Source organism: Psammomys obesus, unplaced genomic scaffold (genome assembly GCF_907164565.1).
Source record: "Psammomys obesus unplaced genomic scaffold, mPsaObe1.curated_primary_1811, whole genome shotgun sequence".
NCBI classification, from domain to species: domain Eukaryota; kingdom Metazoa; phylum Chordata; class Mammalia; order Rodentia; family Muridae; genus Psammomys; species Psammomys obesus.
In genome coordinates this window covers 609,526-630,753 of record NW_026586463.1, presented here as the reverse complement: position 1 = coordinate 630,753, position 21,228 = coordinate 609,526, and positions in this window count along the sequence as shown.

Genomic DNA, 21,228 nt, shown 5'->3' with positions numbered 1-21,228 from the left:
TATGTTAGGCACTGCAGTGAGTTTGGAGATACAAAACTTAATAAGATTCAGCCTTCATGCTCAAGCAGTTCACAGCCCTGTAAAGGTTATGGTCCAGTAGACAAGCTTATGGGTAACATGTTCAATAACAATGCAGAGATGGACACAATGCAATGAGGTCACAAGGAAGGGCGTGCCACACACCAAGGGACAGTCCAAGCAGAAAGGAAGAACATATTCAAGGACACAGAAGGCTGAATAAATTTTTCACGACAGGGAACAGTCAGTGGTTCCCAGATGGAAACAGCAGGAGGCATTGCTAATCAAACTCCAGGGCCATACCACATCCTGGTCACCCTCTAACGAGTACACTTCTCTTCGTGAGCAATAGGAAGCCAGTGAAGGGTGTTAACCCAGCAGTAATACAGCACATGCCCAAAATGTCCTAAAGACAATCTAGATCAATGTTGTGCAAAAACTGGAAGGAAGTAGAAACAAAAGGCTCATCACAGTGTCTGCAGAAGTCCAGATGAGAGAATGGTGTTTGGACAACAGGTGCCGGATGCTTTGTCAGGGATGCCAACAGCCTTGGGAATGGAAGGAACAGAAGAGAAAAGCATCGGAACTTATATCAGTATTTGGGCTCACATACTAGATACCTGTGCATCAAAGGAAGGATGCATTCCCTCTTGTGAGCAAAAGGGCACAGCATGGTGAAACACAGAGATCTACAAGGTCAGGAGGCCACGGGCAATCAACTCTTAGGTGTTCACTAAACATGTGTGGTCCTCCCCTTCTGCTGCACCTCACCTCCCATTCACAAGCCCTTCTGCACATGCCACCGTCTTCATCCACCCTCATCAGACCAAGGCAGCCTGTGCCCGACTGCTGGCTATGTGCTTGACTGGGACTTTCACCGGTTGCTCAAATGCAATTTCAAGCAGCTTGCCCTCACAGAACAGCACTCTGTCATTTTTAAAACACAATGAAAGCAGCTGGGTCTCTGAAGACTCTTGAAGCCCATAAATGTCCCTAACTTCGCTGAAGGTCAGGTACTTCCAAGAGTCTACCTGGAATACAACCACACATGGCTTGCCTGCTCCAACCCAAGCCACACAGTCTGCCAAGACCATTAGTGACACTCTCTCATCTCAAGTGTCTTTGGGACTAATTGCCTGGAGGCCACAAACAAAGAGAGCCCATTAATTCTCCCTACCTTAGGAAACTTTTCTTTTCCTCAGGCTTTTTTTTTTCTTTTATCACTAAAGCCATTGTCTCTACTTGTACTTTAGCCTCTGACTATATATCAAATCATTTTGATAACAAAAATTACAACAGATCTGAATGCCTAGCAATAGGACAATTAAACTCCATCTACATCACAGATGAACAGGAGACACCAAAATGTTTATTTCATAAATGGATCTATGGATATGAATATACACTGACTACAAACTCTCCGTGGAACACAGTCACATGAGGACGAAGGTTCTGCTTTGTCCACCAGAACAACCCCAGAGTAAGAACAGGACCCGACACACAGAGGGTGTTCACTAAACACATGTTTATTGAGTTCAGATAAAAAGCAGGAAAATCATATGACAAAGAATTATAGCACCATATTTCAGGAGGGAGAGATCTAGAAAGACATTTGTCAATATGCTATGAGTAGTTTTCTCTGGGTGAGTAGCCATTGTATTTTTTATGTTCATTTTGATGTTCTTTTGCTCTCTCTCATGCTTTCTCTCTCTTCTTTTTACATATTTTTCTTTTTCTGTGAGGAGCATTAAGTGTTATAACAAGGACCAAGACATGGAAGAAATTATTTCAGAGAAAATATTCTGTTATAAGCTGAGTGGTTGCCTCCCAGGGTCACCTACGAATTTTCTAGCCTTTGTGTGCTACACAAACATGAAATTATCTGTCTCTAATCCTACCTGCAAAGCAAAGCACTAATTTGTGCCAGCACAGTACAGAGTCCCTCTGGCCAGCACCAGGATTAGCCTCTGCCTTTGACCTTGTGATTAGCTTGGGTTCCATCTCAGAGCTCATTACTGAGTTTTGCCAAAGCATTCAATCCCCACTCCCCAAGAGGAAAGGGACCTTTCGCTAGTCTCCCCACAGAAACAGATCATCCAGGCTTGCAGTGAGATTCCACTCCTTACTTCACCAAGCCTGACAGTGTGGGTACTCTTTACCCAGTTTCTTCATGGGCAATTGAAAAAGCACCGAGCATGTCACCAGCTGGAACCTTGTCCTGGTTAAGCTGTGACTGCCCTGGAGGTGCAGGAACACAGGAACTTGGGAAATCAATTTACATGAATTGCCTGTGACTGTAGCTGGGGCACATAATCCTCTCCTGGCTGAGTGAATTGGCTTAGCTCACTCATGATTTTAGAGCCCCAGAAGCCATTCTCTGATTCCAAGAACAGAGTTGCCAAATAATCTTCAACCACAGCCCGGACAGGCAAGTGCCATCAGAGGAATTCTTGGGAAGTGAGCTATTTTAAACAAGTATTGATTTGAGTGGAGAATCCTTTTCTGTCTAGACTCCCAGCAACTCCTGTTGCTCATTCTTTGTGCCTCAGTCTACTCCCCCCTCAACAGTAATGAGGCCAAGATAAACCATGGCCATCTGACAGGGCCTAGAGATGTGGCCACGTGAACAGCGGATCCAGGCTTCTTCTGCTCCAGCACAGCCTGAGGGGCCCCTGAAGGCCCTGATACCAGGTGTCAAGAAGCTATGCGCAAACAGAGAGCAAACCTGGCAAGGCCACACATTGAACTTTTAGTGTGCCCAGTAAAAGGAGACTTCTGCCCGAGTGCATCATGGCTTTGATCCTGCCAGGCAGGGAAACTTAAAGCAAGTATGAAAGAAAATACGGAAACAGACTGTTCACCCAAACTAGATATAACTAAGGCTCTCTCACCACAACCCCAACATGTGGTTTTTCTATGCTGCTATTGAGTCCTTCAAGTAGTCAGGAATCTCACTACTCATGAACATCTCAATTTATTTGGAAGCAGTCTTCCTTAGACACAGCTAAATCCCTTGCCTTTTCACTCAGAAAGTTATATAGAACAAATCTCACATCTTTCTTACACAGCTCAGTTTGACACATGTGTCTGTACTAGGCATACAAAATAGATCCAAATGGTAAATAAGCACAGGAGCCAAGAGGGAAATTATCAATTCTTGGGAGCCTCCACCTGGCTTTTAACAAGTCCTAGGCTTACGCAGGATTGAAGGTCAGATCTGAGCAGACTGATGAAGGAAGCTAGGACAGTCCTCCAAGGAGGGAAAGAAACAGCTCTGTACTTAGTAAAAGTACTATGCAATGCACTCTAGATTCTGGATGAAGTTATGAGTCTTTTGAGTGAGTGTGTGTATGTGTGTGTGTGTGTGTGTGTGTGTGTGTGTGTATCTGTGTGTTTCTGCGTATTTGTGTATGTATGTGTACGTGTATGCATGACTGTGAATGTCTGTTTGTGTATCTATATGTGTGCATGTGGGTATGTGTGTGTGCCTGTGCTCATATGTGTGTATGCATTTGTGTGTGCGTGTATACCTAAAACTTACCTAACTACAACTTCACATTCTTTACAGCACAAAATACATATGGTCTGAAAGACTTCCTTTAAAATGGTCGTAAATTATGTATGGATATAACCTAGAACCTCTGCTCGGATGTAGCCCATGGTAGCTCAGTAACCAATTGGTTTCCCATAGTAAGGGGAACAAGGACTATTTCTAACAGGAACTCAGTGGCTGGCTCTTTGACCTCCCCACTCCCCAAGGGAGGAGCAGTCCTGTTAGGCCACAGAAGAGGACTTTGCAGACTTGATAAAACAGGGTCAGATGAATGGGGAGGAGGTCCTCCCCTATCAGTGGACTTGGAAAGGGGCAGGGTGGAGATGAGGGAGAGAGGGTGGGATTGGGAGGGAATGAGGGCGCGGGATACAGCTGGGATACAGAGTTAATAAAATGTAACTAATAAGAAAAAATAAAAATTAAAAAAAGTTAAAATAAATAAATAAATAAAATGGTCGTAAATTATCCACACAAATCAAATCAAATCTTTTCTAAAGGAACACACTTTGAACCCAAGCCTCAAAGAATCATTACTTTCAAGTAACATCAACTCATTATCAAAATTTACCAAACATACAAAGAAGTAAGCTGCAATGATGGAGAGCTAGAAGAAATAAAAGGACACTATAAAATTGGAACCATATTAATTTCAGATCATATAATTACTAGAACAAAATGTAAAATAAATGTATTCAATATGTTTGGAGATTTAAAATTTTGATAGTATGACAAAGGAAAAAAGAGGGCTCACAAAATTATTTCAGATTGGAGAAATAACAAAATATAAATTCTAGAAACAAAAAGATCTGAATTGAAATTATAATATCATTTTTGCTTTTTCTTAGATTTCTTGAAATGGAGAGAGAACAGGAAGTTAGAGGAAGAGTGGGTGAGGATCTGGAAGGGGTTGGGGAAGGGGAAAGAATATGATTAAATCTCATTGTATGAAAATTTTTACATAAAATGTTATAAAGAAATTATAAACTTAGTTGATGAATTAGACCATAAAAGAAGAGCTAGGTTAGAAAACTTGCTTGAAAAAATACCAAAAAAAAATGTAGCACATAAATATATAGAATAAAAATCACACACACACAAAACAAGAGATAGATAAAAGAGGTCTAGCCTATGTTCAATGTGAACCTATCACGAGGAAACAAGTGCTGAGGCACAATGGGTAACGCTGGGGGTTTTATAGGGAGATCGACTGATCGAAGGAAAAGAGAAGAAGGGAGGGAAGGAAAAATACTAACACATTATGGTGAAGCCACAGAACATAAAGGGCAAAAAGATCTTTAAAACACCTGGAGCTGGGTCCACAATTTATTGTTTCCTTACTCTTACGGAATGTCCTTTTCCTAACCCAGCATCTATCCAGGATTCCACACTAATGATGACGTTTCCTTAGCCTCCTCTTGGCTGTCACTATGCTTTATTTAGACAAGGTCTGCTGAATTGCTCAGGCATCTAATTCTCAATCCTCCTGTCCCTGCCTCCTGAGGAGTTAGGACTACAAATGTGTACCCTCACACCCATCAGCTTACTGATGGCTTTATTATTTTGCAATCCTGGTCACGTGTTTTTATACTAAATCCCTCAATAAGAATCTATTGTTATACTGGACTTTGTGTTCCTGGAGAATCCCACAGCTGTTTCATCATGTCAAGGATACATACTTCATCTTGACTTCTTCTGGCTTAGGTAGTATTTGTCAGTTTCCCCTTCTCCATACTGTGCTCTTTTTACCTATAGATAACCCCCTATTTATTTGTTTACCTAATTATCTATTTAGATGACTGTGGACTTCTGTTCCTTGTTTACTTTATATTTTGAGTTGTAATCCAACATGATCTTATGTCTCTCATATTTTCCCAGTTTAGCCACTGTGAGCTGCTGCTAATTAACACCTATGTCTCATTTGACATACACTGATCAGTGTGAGCTTGACTGAATTTTCATTTTGGTTTTGTTGTGGTTCTTTGGTTGGTTGGTGCACTAGGACTTACTTTGGTGTTTAGGGAGGATGCTGCTGTTGTTGCTTCTTTTATTTTGAGCACTTTCTGGTACAAGATGTTCTAGGATCATCTTCACCATAGTCTTCTCCCAAATCCATCCCATCTATTTAATTTTTTAGTTGTACAATAATGTCCAATAATATCTGTGTGTGGAGGAGGACAAGGCAGCCAGTTCTGAAGAGACTTAGTAAGCTGGGGTCAGATGGAAGGGGAGGAGGACCTCCCCTATCAGTGGACTTGGAGAATGGCATGGGAGTAGATGAGGGAGGAAGGGTGGGACTGGGAGGGATTGAGGGAGGAGGCTACAGCTGGGATACAAAGTGAATAACCTGTGATTAATATAAAAAATAAAAATTTAATTAAAAAATAAATCAATAATAATAACAACAAAATATCTGTGTGTGATATATACTTGATGCTACATCAGTTTTCTTGCCCAAGATCCCTTGGATGACCCAGTAAGTAAATGCCTGTTTATATACCAATATCTCTAATGAGGTTTTAATTTGCTATATTAAGTTTCATTCCTTGTGTTTTGAAATCCTATGGATCTTAAGAGATAGATATTGTCACCATTATATCATCTTACAAAACAGTCTAATCTCTCAGGGAAGAAAAAAAAAAAAAAAAATATATATATATATATATTCTGTTCTTCATCTATTCAACCCTCAGTCCCCATACTCCTGAATCTCTAACACTGATCTTATCATTTCTGTAATATTACCTTTCCAAATGTTATAAAATCTGACTCAGACATGTTACTTTTTCGGGCTTATTTCTTTCTTTTAGAAATGTACATTTAAATCTCATGCATGAAGCCCAGAGCGCCAGCCTTTGCCTACACATGCCTGTTATGCCTATGTGTTACATACAGAGCACATGCCTATAATCCCATCACTCTAAAACAGTGCCTCTCAACCTTCCTAAAGCGGTGACCCTTTAATACAGTTCCTCATGTTGTGGTGTTATGAAAAGCAATATAAAATCTGATATGCTGGATAACTGATATGCGACCTCTGTGAAAGGATCAGTCAACTCCCAAAGGGGCTGTGACCCACAAGTTGAGAACCCCTGCCACACAGGGAAAGAGGATCAGGAGTGAAAAGCCAGCTTTGGCTATATAGCAAGGTCCGTTTGTTTGTTTGTTTGTTTGTTTGTTTGTTTGTTTTTTAGCAAGGTCCTTCTTAATTTATTTATTTATTTATTTATTCACTTTACATCCTGATTACAGCCCTTCCTTCTCCTCCCGGTCCCTCCACTCACACACCCTCCCCCCCCCATTCCCCTCTCTCCTTCTCTTCATAGAAGCGGGAGGTCACCCATGAGTAGGAACACACACTGGCACATGAAGTACTGCAGAACTAGGTGCATCCTCTCCCACAGAGGCCAGAGAAGGTGGCCCAGTCAGAGGGACAAAATCCAAAGGGAGTCATTGAGTCATAGAGGACCCGCTCCAGCTGTTGGGAAATTCATATGAAGACCAAGCTGCGAATCTGCTACATTTGTGCAGGGGTCCTAGGTCCAGCCCATGCAGCCTCTTTGGTTGGTGGTTCAGGCTCTGTACTCCCCTAAGGGCCTGAAAGGGTTAGGCTAACTTTGTAACCTATATGTCTTCTAAAGCCTATAGTTTTAGGTCCAGGTTAAGCTAAAGCCTCTTAGTACCTTTCCAGAGAATGAAGGAATGTGACCCTATCTGTGAGGACAGATATAAAAAAAAGGCAAGCAAGCAATGACCTTCACTCAGCAAAAAGAACGACCAGACCCTTGTCTTTGAGATAGCGTTTCTTAGCAACGAACCTAGACTTCTTCTGAGTAGATTTTGACCTCCAGCCAAAAGTCTGCAGCCCCTAATCTTCAAGGATGAGCTAACCACCCCCACCTTCAATTGCAGCTGCATCCACACTTGGCAGGACTGGCCAAGCTTGAGCACCTAAGACTAACCAATTATCTTACTTTATAGCTTCCTCATCCAATCCTAAATTGCCAAGACTGCAACTTCAAATCTCCCACAATTTTTCTTTTAAAAACCTAAAGGCCTTTGTCTCTGGGTGCCACTCTTTGCTGAGCGGCAGGGGTGACCCCATTGCACAATGGTTAATAAACCTCTTGCTTTTGCAATGAGTCTTGGTCTGAGGGAGTTTCTGGGAAGGGCATAGGAAGTTTCTGGGAAGGGCACGATCTTAAACTCCTGAGCTGTGAGACCCCAGGTCTTACAGGTCCAGATTAGTTGACTCTGTAGGTCTTTTTGTGGAGTCCTTGACCCTCCAGGTCCCTCAGTCATTCCCCCCAACTCTTCCATAGGGCTCCCTGAGCTGTCTACTGTTTGGCTGTGGGTCTCTGCATCTGTTTCCATCAAGTTCTGGGTGAAGGCTCTCAGAGGAGTTGCACTAGGCTCATGTCTACAAGCATAGTCAAGTAACATTAATTGTTCCAGGGAGTGGTTTTCTCCCATGGTATGGGTCTCAAGTACGACCAGTTTATCACCCTGAATGGGATAAACCAAACCCAAAAAGACATGCATGGCATGTGCTCACTTGTAAGTGGATATTAGCTCTAAAATACAGGATAAGCATACTACAATCCACAGACCCAAGGAAGCTAAGTTAACATGAGAGCCCCAGGGAAGATGCTTGAATCTCACTCAGAAGGGAAAATAAAATAGGCATTGGAGGCAGGTGGAGAGAGAAAACTGGGTAGGGGAGGGGATGAGGAAAGGAGCAGAGGTGGGAATTTGGAGTAGGGAAGCCTGGGAGAGAGGGCCAAATGAGAAAATGGAAATCAGAGATGGGGTATCTCTGGAACTTGTCAGAGACCTGGGATAGGGGAAGCCCCAGTTAGTCTATGGGGGTCACCTTAGCTGAGACTCCAAGCAGAAGAGGATGTGGAGCCTGAACTGGCCACCTCCGGGAGCCAGGAGGGACTTCAGTGGAAGGATTAGGACACCAACCCACCTACAAAACCTTCGACACAAAATTTGCCCTGCCTACAAGATTTGCAGAGACAAAGATTGGCTCAGCCAAAGACTGGCCCTACTTGAGACCCATCTCATGGGAGAGAACCAATCCCTGACACGAAATAGCAAGTTTGAGGATAGCATGGGCTACAAGACACCTTGTCTTCAAAAACAAAAACTCAGACATGACATTTTTTGTCTTTGTTGTTCTTTTCTTTTTAATACATAAAATAACATTCCACTGTTAGGATTATACTACTGTATGCTTATCCATCTACCAAATTAAGTATACCTTAGCCATTTCCGGTTTCAGGTGATATAAGTATATGTATTCAAAACTCTCTTGTACAGGTATTTCTGTTTTCCAACTGGTTTAGGTGATTCTTATTGGTTGTGCTGTTAGAAATATAAATACACTTTCAAATATTTTTCTGTCTCCCAAAGTATCTGCTTCATTTCACGCCATTTGTCTTTTTAAAGGGATCATACTAAGTGACATTTAAGAATTCATCTTCTTATGCATCCTTGACAGCAACTGATGGTGTCAAGGATTTTAGACTTTGTCTATCCTAATGATACCCACTGTTTTAATTTCTAGTTTGCTGATGGTCAGTGATGTCTGCACCTCTCTGGCTTATTTGAAGATCTGTATGTCTGTATATCATTTCATGAGATGTCTATTCACACCTCCTCATGCATTTTTACTAGTTGATTTCTTGCTATAGAGTTTTACAACTTTTGTAAATTTTTAATATGAGTCCTTTATCTGATATTCCCTTTTCAAGATATTTTCATAAAATATGCATCCTTCCTATCTTTGGTTTTTCTTTTTGTCCTCTTAATAATATATTCCATAGATAAAAATTCTTTGCTTTTCCAGACGCTGAGACTTATGGCCAACTGTTGGGCAGAGTGCATGGAATCTTAGGTAAGAAGTGGGAAATATTAAGAGCTGGAGAGGACGGGAACCCCACAAGGAGAGCAACAGAAGCAGAAAACTTGAACACAGGGAACTTCCCAGAGACTCATACTTCAACCAAGGACTATTCATGAAGATATCCTAGAACCCCTGCACAGATGTAGCACATGACAGTTCAGTGTCCAAGTGGGTTACATAGTAATGGGAAGAGGGACTGCCTCTGACATAATCTGATTTGCCTGCTCTTTGATCACCTCCCCCTGAGGGGGAAGCAGCCTTACCAGGCCACAGAAGATGACAATGCAGCCACTCCCGATGTGATCTGATAGACTAAGATCAGAAGGAAGGAGAAGAGGACCTCCCCTATCAGTGGACTTGGGGAGAGGCATGCGTGAAGAAGGGGGAGGGAGGGTAAGATCGGGAGGGGAGGAGGGAGGGGCTTATGGGGGGGATACAAAGTGAATAAAGTGTAATTAATAAAAAATATTGAAGCAGAAAAAATAAAAAAAATAATTATTTGCTTTTCAAAAGTTCAATTGATCAAATTTTATGGATTTTATTTTTTGTTTGATAGCTAAACATTCATGGTCAAACACAAAGATATCTGAATTTCCTCCTATTTTTCTTTGAAAATTCTTATAGTTTTGAACTTTAAAATTTGATGCATAGCCTTTCCGCACTGCCCAGGGACAGGTCTATATGGCGCAGTTCTTGATTCCCATCATAACTTCAAGGGAAACTTACACAATGTCCTGAGCCCTTGATGTCCTGCAGATGAAGGAGGAGGATGTCCTCAAATTCCTTGTCGCAGGAACCCACTTGGGTGGCACCCCCTTTGACTTTCAGTTGGAGCAGTACATCTACAAAAGGAAGAGTGATGGTATCTACATCATAAATCTGAAGAAGACCTAGGAGAAGCTGTTGCTTCCAGGCTCCAGCTATTGTTGCCATTGAGAACCCTGCTGATGTCAGCTTCATCTCCTCCAGGAACATGGCCAGCCAGCTGTGCTCAAGTTTGCTGCTGTTACTGGAGCCACTCCACCTGCTGGCCACTTCACACCTGGGACCTTCACCAACTAGATCCAAGCAGCTTTCAGGGAGCCACGGCTTCTAGTGGTGACTGATCCCAGGGCTGACCACCAGCCCCTCACAGAGGCCTCTATATCAACCTGCCCACCATCGCTCTGTGCAACACACATTCTCTTCTGTGCTATGTGGACATCGCCATCCCATGCAACAATAAGGCACCTCACTCCGTGGGTCTGATGTGGTGGATGCTGGCCCAGGAAGTACTGCGCATGCGTGGCACTATCTCCCATGAGCACCCATGGAGGTTATGCCTGATCTTCACTTCTACAGAGACCCAGAGGAGATTGAGAAGGAGGAGCAGGCTGCTGCTGAGAAGGCCATGACCAAGGGGGAATTGCAGGGTGAATAGACTGTGCCAGCTCCTGAGTTCACTGCTGCTCAGCCCAAGGTGGCAGACTGGTCTAGTGTGTGTGCAGGGGCCCTCTGTGCCCATCCAGCAGTTCCCTGCTGAAGACTAGAGTGCCCAGCCAGCCACTGAGGACTGGTCAGCAGATCCCACAGCACAGGCCACCGAGTGGGTTAGAGCCATCACCGAGGGGTCCTGAGCTCTTCTGCAGACACCTGAGCAAAGGGTACAAAGGTGGAAGGAAAATAACGTTTCTAAAAGCCGAAAAAAATAGAATAGAATTGGATGTATACTCCATTTGTAATTAATTTTGTGAAAGATCTAAGGTCTCCTTCTATGTTTGTGTTTTTACACAGAGGTGTCCGATGATCCCAGCAACACTTAATGAAAGTTGATGATTTGCCCATTAAATTACCTTTGCTCCTTCGTTGCAGATTGGTGAACTCTATTTTTGTTCATTGATTTCTATGATCCAATCAATTCCACTGACCTCTGTATCTTTTCATATCCTGTTACCTATTCCATATAAACTTCATAAGCAAGTTGTCAATAGCTACGAAATAGCTTGCTGAGATTTTAAATAATGTACTTTTTTAGTCAACTTGAAGAAAACAGAAGCATCACTGAGTCTTCTAATCTATGAAGTTAGGATATCCCTCCATTTGCATAAATCTGGTGGGTTTTAACCAAAGTTTTGTAGTTTTCTGTCTTGATAAATGCTAGAAAGTACAAACATTATAACAGAGTTAAAGAATGCCTTTAGTGGCTTTATCCTCAGAGTGGACATCACCAAGAACAGATTCCTTGAGACTGAAGACAGGGCAATAAAAACCTCCTACACTGCAATGCTAAGTAAAGAAAGAATGGATTACCCCTCTCCCTAGCCCAGAAGTGATCGCCCAAGACCTGTGGGTACCAAACACCAAAAGGAGTATCATACGTATGACTGGAGTACCAGAAGAAGAAAAACAGAGATGAATAAGTAATAATGGCCGAGGATTTTCTTAGAGTCACCTTTCTTTCTGGACACCACTGTTTCTGCAGCCACTTTTCCCATCAGCGCTCTTAACTTGTAAAGCATTCTTTCAGATTCTACAATTGAGAGCCCCAGCATCTGTGTCGTTACTTCTCTCTTCAGACTACTGTAGCCTTGCCTTTGGCAAGCCTTGCAATGTCGTTTTACTTTGCGTTGTTTTGTTTGCAGGTATGTGTATTGGGGATCAGGCCTTGAGTGTGAGGAATCCTGTTAATACAGACTGAGGCGGGGGCTTAGTGTTTTCTACAGCCGTGAGAGCCCGAGGCCTCAGATTCTTCCAGGGAACTTGATCTTGTCTCCACTCTAGGCCAGAGCTTCCTATGTATCTTCTCAAAGAGGACCTGAGACTGTTCAGCTGTAACCACTGTTGTACTGGGATCGTACCAGTGTGGGGGTGAGGTGGGGAAGGTTACTCATATGACTAAATTTGTCTTTGCTATACGCGCATTAAAATTGTGTTTTTCATATGCACCTCCAGAGACATGCAGTTTCCCTGCCTCTTAAGTAAGAATGCAACGCTAAAAGAGACTGGGACAGATAAAGCTCTCTTTGATGGAACAGGCTCTGGGGAACACTTTCCCTGGACAGCAGGCCGTGGTTGGGAGAACTCTTACAGGCACAAGTCACCTCTGGTGGTTACATCTCCTCCTTTCAGCCTGTAAAAGGCCTCGGGGGATCTTTCTTAGATATTCACTTGAAAAAAAGGATGCGATTCTCGGGTGTGAAATGCAACGAAATGTGAAGTTACCTATCAATCGAAGAGTACATGGACCCGGAGTTACTCCTTCTCAAGCCAGCCAACACTTCACCTTCACGGATCCATCAGAATTATCATCTAATTGCCAGATTATCAGTGGTTTCTCTGGCTGAGCGCTCTGGGACAGCGCTTTGGGTTCGTACATCTCTCCATGTTTCAGAGTATTGATCCTCTCTGCAACTTTCTTTCTTTAATAAGTCAGAGAAAAATCATTGGTTGATTTTCAGGGGATTTTAAGATTTTTTTGTTGCTGATTGTTGTGCTGTTTTAAATTCTGCTGTAATTCTATAAAGGAAATTCACTATGACATTTCCATACAATATATAATGTGTTTTGATCATATTCACCCCCTCTCTTGCCCTTAATTATCTCTATCACCTCCTTTTGTTTTTTTCCCATTCAGTTTCTTAAATGAATGTGACTACTCAAAAAAACTAAACACCACGAAAACAAACAAGCCAACTAAAAATGGTCTAAGACACCAAACACTGTTCTCTAAACACAAATGGCTAAGAATTAGTTTTGAGTGTTCACCATCTCAGCCATGAGGGAAATACAAATTAAAACTACTTTGTAGTTTTATTTTACCCTCTTAAATGTAGCCAAGATTAAGAAAACAAAAGACAATAGATGCTGGGGCGGTTGGGGGGGGGGTGTAATCTTTAGGTACTGTTGGTGGGAGTAAAATGTAGTGCAGCCACTGTGTTCCTTAAAAAACTAGAAACACGTTAATAAAATGTAACTAATAATAATAATAATAAACTAGAAACAGATCTACTACATGACTCAGGTCCAGCACTCCTGGGCATATAATCAACGGGCTCCATTTCCTGCTATAGACACACATTTATCCAAGTTCATAGCTATTCTATTCAGAGTAGCTAGGACATGGAAACAACCTAGATGTCTACCAGCTGATGAGTGGAGAATGAAAATGTGGTACCGATGATACAGTTTTACTCAGCTGTGAGGAAAAATGAAATTATGGAAATCTCAGGAAAATGAATAGAACTGAAAATAATCATTCCGAGAAGGGTAACCTAAACCCCAAATGACAAACATCACATGTTCTCACTCATAAATGGATCACAATGTCAGATCTTTAGATTTTATGCTTTTAACTTGGAGTACCTGTAGAATTCAAGAGACTAGGAAGGGGCCGTTAATGAAGAAAGGAAAAATGAATCATAATGAAGTGGGCAAAGTAGAACCCAGGTGACATGAATGAAAAAAAGAGACTATTGGAGAAGGAGGTTTAAGTGGGGGGAGGAATGGAAGGGTAAGGCACAGGAGGGTGCAGTAAGAGGAAAAGGAACACTAAAGATGTTTAAAAGGGTTGCATGAAAACATACTATTTTATAAGCTTTCCTAAATACATTTCCCCATAAGAAAGCATTTAATTGGAATTATCTGACACTGAGAACAATGTTATTCAAAAAAGTCATAGATTGCCAAATAAAAAAAACCCAATGCCAGATATAAGATACCTCACCTCAAGTTGTTTGAGCAGAGGTGTCTGAAAGTCTACCAAAACAATACAGGCTATTGTCATTGCTATGGCTGCCCAACAGAACTTGATGGGAAAAAACTAAAAGGAGGTGACAGAGATAATTAAGGGCAAGAGAGGGGGTGAATATAATCAAAATACATTATATATTGTATGGAAATGTCATAGTGAAATTCCTTTATAGAATTACAGCAAAATTTAAAACAGCACAACAATCAACAACAAAAAGTAATCTTAAAATCCCCTAAAAATCAATCAGTGATTTTTCTCTGACTTATTAAAGAAAGAAAGTTGTAGAGAGGATCAATACTCTGAAACATGGAGAGATGTACGAACCCAAAGCGCTGGCCCAGAGCGCTTAGCCAGACTTCTGTGAAATGGCATAAAGAAGTCAAGTTGGTACTGAGCAGGAAGCTTCCAGTTAGCTGATAGCTAACTTTCGAATTCTCTAAGGTGCTATACAGGGCTGTGAGGATGGATAGACGTCATCAACAATCTTGCCAGCAGTAAGTCTTGTAAGCTACGATAACAATCAGCCTGGCAAGACATGCTCTGACGCAAGAGCGGTACAAGTGCGATGGTGGTAACCAACCACTCTCTAATTAAGGCTCATAAAAACCAACTTTCCATGGAGCCACCATTCTGTTTCTATGCTAGTACCAGGCAGCAATTATTGCTGTTGCTCTACAGTACAGCTTGCGATCAGGGATGGAGATACCACCAGAAGATCTTTTATTGTAGAGGATTGTTTTAGCGATTCTGGGTTTCTTGTTATTCCATATGAAGTTGAGAATTTTTCTTTCCAGGTCTGTAAAGAATTGTGTTGGTAATTTGATGGGAATTGCATTGAATCTGTAGATAGCTTTTGGTAAGATGGCCATTTTTACTATGTTAATCCTGCCAAGCCATGAGCATGGGAGATCTTTCCATATTGATATCTTCTTCAATTTCTTTCTTCAGAGGCTGGGGGTTTTTTTCATACAAGTCTTTGACTTGCTTGGTTAGGGTTACACCGAGGTACTTTATGTCCTTTGTGGTTATTGTGAAAGGTGTTGTTTCCCTAATGTCTTTCTCAGCCCATTTGTCTTTTGTATACCGAAGAGCTACTGATTGTTTTTATCAGTTAATTTTGTATCCAGCCACTTTGCTGAAGGTGTTTATCAGCTTTAGGAGTTCCCTGGTAGAATTTTATGCGGTCAGTCACGTATACTATCATATCATTTGCAAATAGTGATACTTTGACTTCTTTCTTTCTGAACTGAATCCCCTTGATCTCCTTTAGTTGTCTGTTGCTCTAGCAAGGACTTCAAGAACTATGTTGAAGAGGTATAGAGAAAGTGGGCAGCCTTGCCTTGTCCCTGATTTCAGTGGGATTGATCTAAGTTTCTCTCCATTTAGTTTGATATTGGCTATAGGCTTGTTGTATATTGCCTTTACTATGTTTAAGTAAGTGCCTTGTATTTCTGATCTCTACAGGACTTTAAACATAAATGAATGTTGGATTTTATCAAATGCTTTTTTGACATCTAAGGAGATGATTATGTGGTTGCTTTTTTTTTTCAGTTTCTTTATATGGTAGATTACATTGATGGATTTCCATATATTGAACCAACCCTGCATACCTGGGATGAAGCCTACTTGGTCATAGTAGATGATATCGTTGATGTGTTCTTAGATTCGAATCAATGGAATCAAATAGAAGACAAAGAAATAAACCCACACACTTATGGACACCTGATTTTTGACAAATCCACTCAATGGAAAAAAGATAGCATCTTCAACAAATGGTGCTGGTCTAACTGGATATCTATATGTAGAAAAATATAAATAGATCTGTACTTATCACCCTGCACAAAACTAAAGGCCAAGTGGATCAAAGACCTCAACATAAAACCAGACACACTAAATCTGTTAGAAGAAAAAGTAGGAAGAGCCTTGAACTCATTGGCACAGGAGACAACTTCCTGAACAGAAGACCAACAGCACAGGCTCTAAATCAACAATCAATGAATGGGGCCTCAGGAAACTGAAAAGCTTCTATAAAGCAAAGGACACTGTCATCAGAACAAAACAACAGCCTACAGACTGGGAAAGGATCTTCACCAACCCTCCATTTGGCAGAGGGCTAATATCCAGAGTATATAAAAAACTCAAGAAGTTAAACAGCAACAAATCAGGTAATCTCAATAGAAAATTCTCAATAGAGGAATATTGAATGGCAGAGAAACACTTAAAGAAATGTTCAACATTCTTAGCCATCATGGAAATGCAAATCAAAACGACCCTGGGATTTCACCTGACACCTATCAGAATGGCTAAGATAAAAAACTCAAGTGACAACACATGCTAGAGAGGATGTGGAGAAAGGGGAACCTTCCTCCATTGCTGGTGGGAATGTAAACTGGTACAACCACTCTGGAAATCAATCTGGTGCTTTCTCAGACAATTAGGAATAGTGCTACCTCAAGATCCAGATATACCACTCCTAGGCATATATCCAAAAGATGCTCAAGTATACAACAAGGACATTTGCTCAACCATGTTCATAGCAGCTTTATTTGTAATAGCCAGAACCTGGAAACAACCCAAATGTCCCTCAACAGAGGAATGGATACAGAAATTGTGGTATATTTACACTATGGAATACTATGTACAGCAATTAAAAACAAGAAATCATAAAATTTGCAGGCAAATGGCAGGATCTAGAAAAGATCATCCTGAGTGAGGTATCCCAGAGTCAGAAATACACACACAGTATATACTCACTTTTAAATGGATATTAGACACATAATATAGGATAATCATAGTAAAATCTGTACACCTAAAGAAGCTAAGCAAGAAGGAGGACTCTGGGTAAGATGATCAGTGCTCACTCAGGCAAACGGGATAGACCTTGGAAGATCGATAAAGCAGGGAACAGGACAGGAGCCTACCACAGAAGGCCTCTGAAAGACTCTAGCCAGCAGGGTAATAAAGCAGATATTGAGACTCATAGCCAAACTTTGGGCACAGTGCAGGGAATCTTATAAAAGAAGGGAGAGATAGAAAGACCTGGAGGGGACTAGAGCTCCACAAGGAGAGCAACAGAACCAAGAAATCTGGGCGCAGGGGTCTTTTCTGAGACTGATACTTCAACAAAGGACCATGCATGGAGATGTACCTGCACAGATATAGCCCATGGCATCTAAGTGTCCAGGTGGGTTCCATAATAATGAGAACAGGGAATGTCTCTGACAAGAACTCAGTGGCTGGCTCTTTGATCATCTACCCCTAAGTGGGGAGGAGCCTTGCCAGGCCACAGAGGAAGACAATACAGCCAGTCCTGATGAGACCTGATAGTCTAGGGTCAGATGGAAGGGGAGGAGGCCCTTCCCTATCAGTGGACTGGGGGAGAGGCATAGGATGAGAAGAGGGAAGGAAGGCAGGATTGGGAGGGGACAAGGGAGGGGACTACAGCTGGAATACAAAGTGGATAAACTGTAATTAACAAAAAATAAAAAAAAAAACTGTCCTCTATGTTTGTATATCTCTACTTGTATATTAGCACAGCTCTCATACCACTCAGACAAGCTTCTTTGTGCCGTGCACGGCCGTTAACACAGAAACTCTCAACTGTTCAAAGTGCAGAGAGTAAGTGCCAGTGGAGTGTGCATTCACAAATGGGACATCAATATCACACAGTCCAGACTACTGCCACTGCTCTTGGTTGTCCAAGGTTCAGAGCCCACGACGGTAGAGCAGGGCAGGATGATTGATTACAAGAGACAGAGGTGAGGGAAGATTAGGCTAAAACAATGTCATCTAAACATGACAGGGCTGCTAGACTCGTAAACTCATAGCAGCTGTGGTTTCAAGACATCAACATGAAGACAATCAACATTCCAGCCTGAGCAAAACAGGCTCACAAGGCCCCACCCCTGGCTGAGCAGCTATTGACAGCTGATGGCATTTGGGCAAGAGTCAGTGTACTCTCTGGGAGATTGACCATAGTATGGTGGATGGCTCCACACCAAGCAGTACCTAAGTGGTACAAATTGGAAATTGTGAGCTATTTGATGGGGGGGGGGGTCTTAGGACAATCTGGGAGGAGTTAGAATAAAGAGTGTGAAGTGACTATTCTAAAAGTACATGTATGCATGTACTTTTTCTAAACAAACTAATAAAAATATAAATTTAAATGTATTTTTGTTTGCATTCTTATTCATATTGGGTTTTTTTTTTATTAATTACAGTTTATTCACTTCGTATCCCACCTGTAGCTCTCCCCTTCCTCCCCTCCCAGCCCCACCCTCCCTCCTTCTTCTCTACCCATGTCCCTCCCCCAGTCCACTGATAGGGGAGGTCTTCTTCTCCTTCCTTCTGATCCTAGTCTATCAGGTCTCATTAGGCCTGGCTGCATTGTCTTCCTCTGTGGCCTGGTAAGGCTGCTCCCCGCTCAGGGGGAGGTAATCAAAGAGCAGGCCAATCAGTTCATGTCAGAGACAGTCCCTGTTCCCATTACTATGGAACCCACTTGGGCACTGAACTACCATGGGCTACATCTGAGCAGGGGTTCTAGGTTATCTCCATGAATGGTACCTGATTGGAGTATGAGTCTCAGAAAAGACCACTGGGCCCAGATTTTTTGGTTTTGTTGTTCTCCTTGTGGAGCTCCTGTCCTCTCCAGGTCTTACTATTTTCCACTTCTTTCATAAGATTCCCTGCACTATGCCCAAAGGTTGCGCATAAGTCTCAGCATCTGCTTTGACAGTCTGTAGGCCTCTTTCAGAGGCCCTCTGTGGTAGGCTTCTGTCCTGTGTCCTGTTTTCTCCCTCTTCTGATGTCCATCCTCTTTGCCTTTCTGAATGAGGATTAAGTATCTTACCCAGAGTCCTCCTTCCTGATTAGTATTTTTTAAGAATATGAGTGATTGGGATGGGAGGAGGGAGGAAACCACGGGGGGATACAAAGTGAGTAAAGTGTAATTAATAAAGAAAAATATAAATAAATAGATAGATAGAGAAAGAAAGAAAGAAAGAAAGAAAGAAAGAAAGAAAGAAAGAAAGAAAGAAAGAAAGAAAGAATATGAGTAATGATTTTCAATCTAAGAAAGTTTAAAAACCGAAAACAGAATTCCAAAAGTCAGTTCAAGTCAAGGAAAAAAATTAAGGCAACATTGATGAAGTGTGATGATTATTAAAAATAAATAATGCACAGGAGCTGTTATAAAATCTCTACTTTGGGGGTATAGTTGCAATTTTTATAACAAAAAAGAGTTTGTCTTATTTTCTTGTTATTAAGGCTCTGATGAAGGGAAATTTCAAATAATAAGTCAGAAAGAGAAAAAAAAAAGTCAACTATATCTATTTTCTATATGAATGGGGGGGGCACCAGCGTTATTTAGACACACAGCTGAGTAGCATTATTTCCTATTCTTGTGGAGCTTTCTGTGTGTGGGGACAGTCTCACAACAAAAGAATAAATTTTACTTAATTACTGTGGTGCAAACAACAATGATAATGTAGAAACGGAGAAAAAATAAAAACAAAAAGAGAGCCTGACCTTGTCTGGGGGCTCAGGAGGTCATCTTAGAGACACCAGAGGATAAGATAAAGAACCAGGTGAACCAGAGCATAGGCTAATAATAACCTGGGCATAATCAGTCTGCACCCAGGGGCTGACTCCAAAGATGCGCTGCCTAACTTTGGCATTGCAGGTACGAAGAATGATGATATTTCATAAGAAAGAGAGCTTTCTCTGGGGTTAACTCTCCAGTTACACCCAGTGCGGTTTTCACCATGCATTCACGCTTGCTATAGTACTGACCTTTACCGTGAACCCATATCCCTTATTCATTTAAATTCTGCTGAATAGCGGTAAATGCTGGACTAAATTATAGTTTGTCTGGTTTTTGTTTTTTTTTTTCCCTAAATTGATACCATAGAAAGGAAAAGTGGGATGTCTCACTAAACAGAACTAAAGGAGCAGGAGCCAGGCAGAAAGAAGGAAATTGGGATTTTGATGGTCCACACCCGGGTATGTCAGAATTTTAACATACAGAATAATGAAAGTTGCATGGCCCTGTGTGCAATACTTTTCCCAATGGGAAAATAGAAATTGTGCCATTGACTGACTCTGATGTGGACTATTATTAAGCAGGTTGAATAACTATGTCTGTGTGCATGCTTATTGATTTGTCACATGCCTAATGCCAATTAATGGTAGTAATTATAAAAATATAGATTGATATCAACATTTAGAGCAACATCCAAACTTTCCAAATTATGATTATCAATCTATAACTTTAAAAATAACACAGTTAATCATTATTATTATGGTGGCTAAATGATAATGATTTGTAATAGAGCATCACATGTTTTCTCCAACCCAGAGACACACTAATCTATTATGGTGAAGATAATAGCACTAATAATGGAAGAATAATGGTTGCTAATCATTTCCCATTATCAGCATTTAAACATCCAAATCAGCTAAAAGTGGGCACAATAAAACCTAGGAAAGTCATCTAGCAAAATAAGCAATCGATAGCTACCAGTCTATCAAATGAGGATCTCAGGACAGAGGCACTACACAGCTCACAGGTAGTAGCAAGAGTGGAAATGACGGGGGGGGGGGGGGGTGTCCTTTGTCCACCTTTGTTCTGTCCTGTTTTTTTTCCAAGCACAGGAATAGTGTGGTAGCTCATTCCTATAATCTCAGCCCTTGGGAGGCCAAGGTAAGAGGACCGCAAAAGCAAAACCAAAGCAAGATGCAAACAAAAGACAAAAGAGCTCAGCCCCCACCCCCAGAGAATCTGATTTCATCGACCTGTGGTGTGGCTGAGTCTTTGAAAGTTCCCTGACTGAGTGTGCCTAATATGAACCCCACTTTGAGAGCCACTGTTGCAGACATTTGACTTTTATGCTTGAAAACATGGACGTATTGGCTCCTCGGGGCAGAGCTGAATTCAGACACCCACTTGCCCAGCCCGTCAATCAGAGCTGTGCAGCAGAGGAATGAGCTGTTAGCTTTAGCTGTCAGGGAATTTTCTTC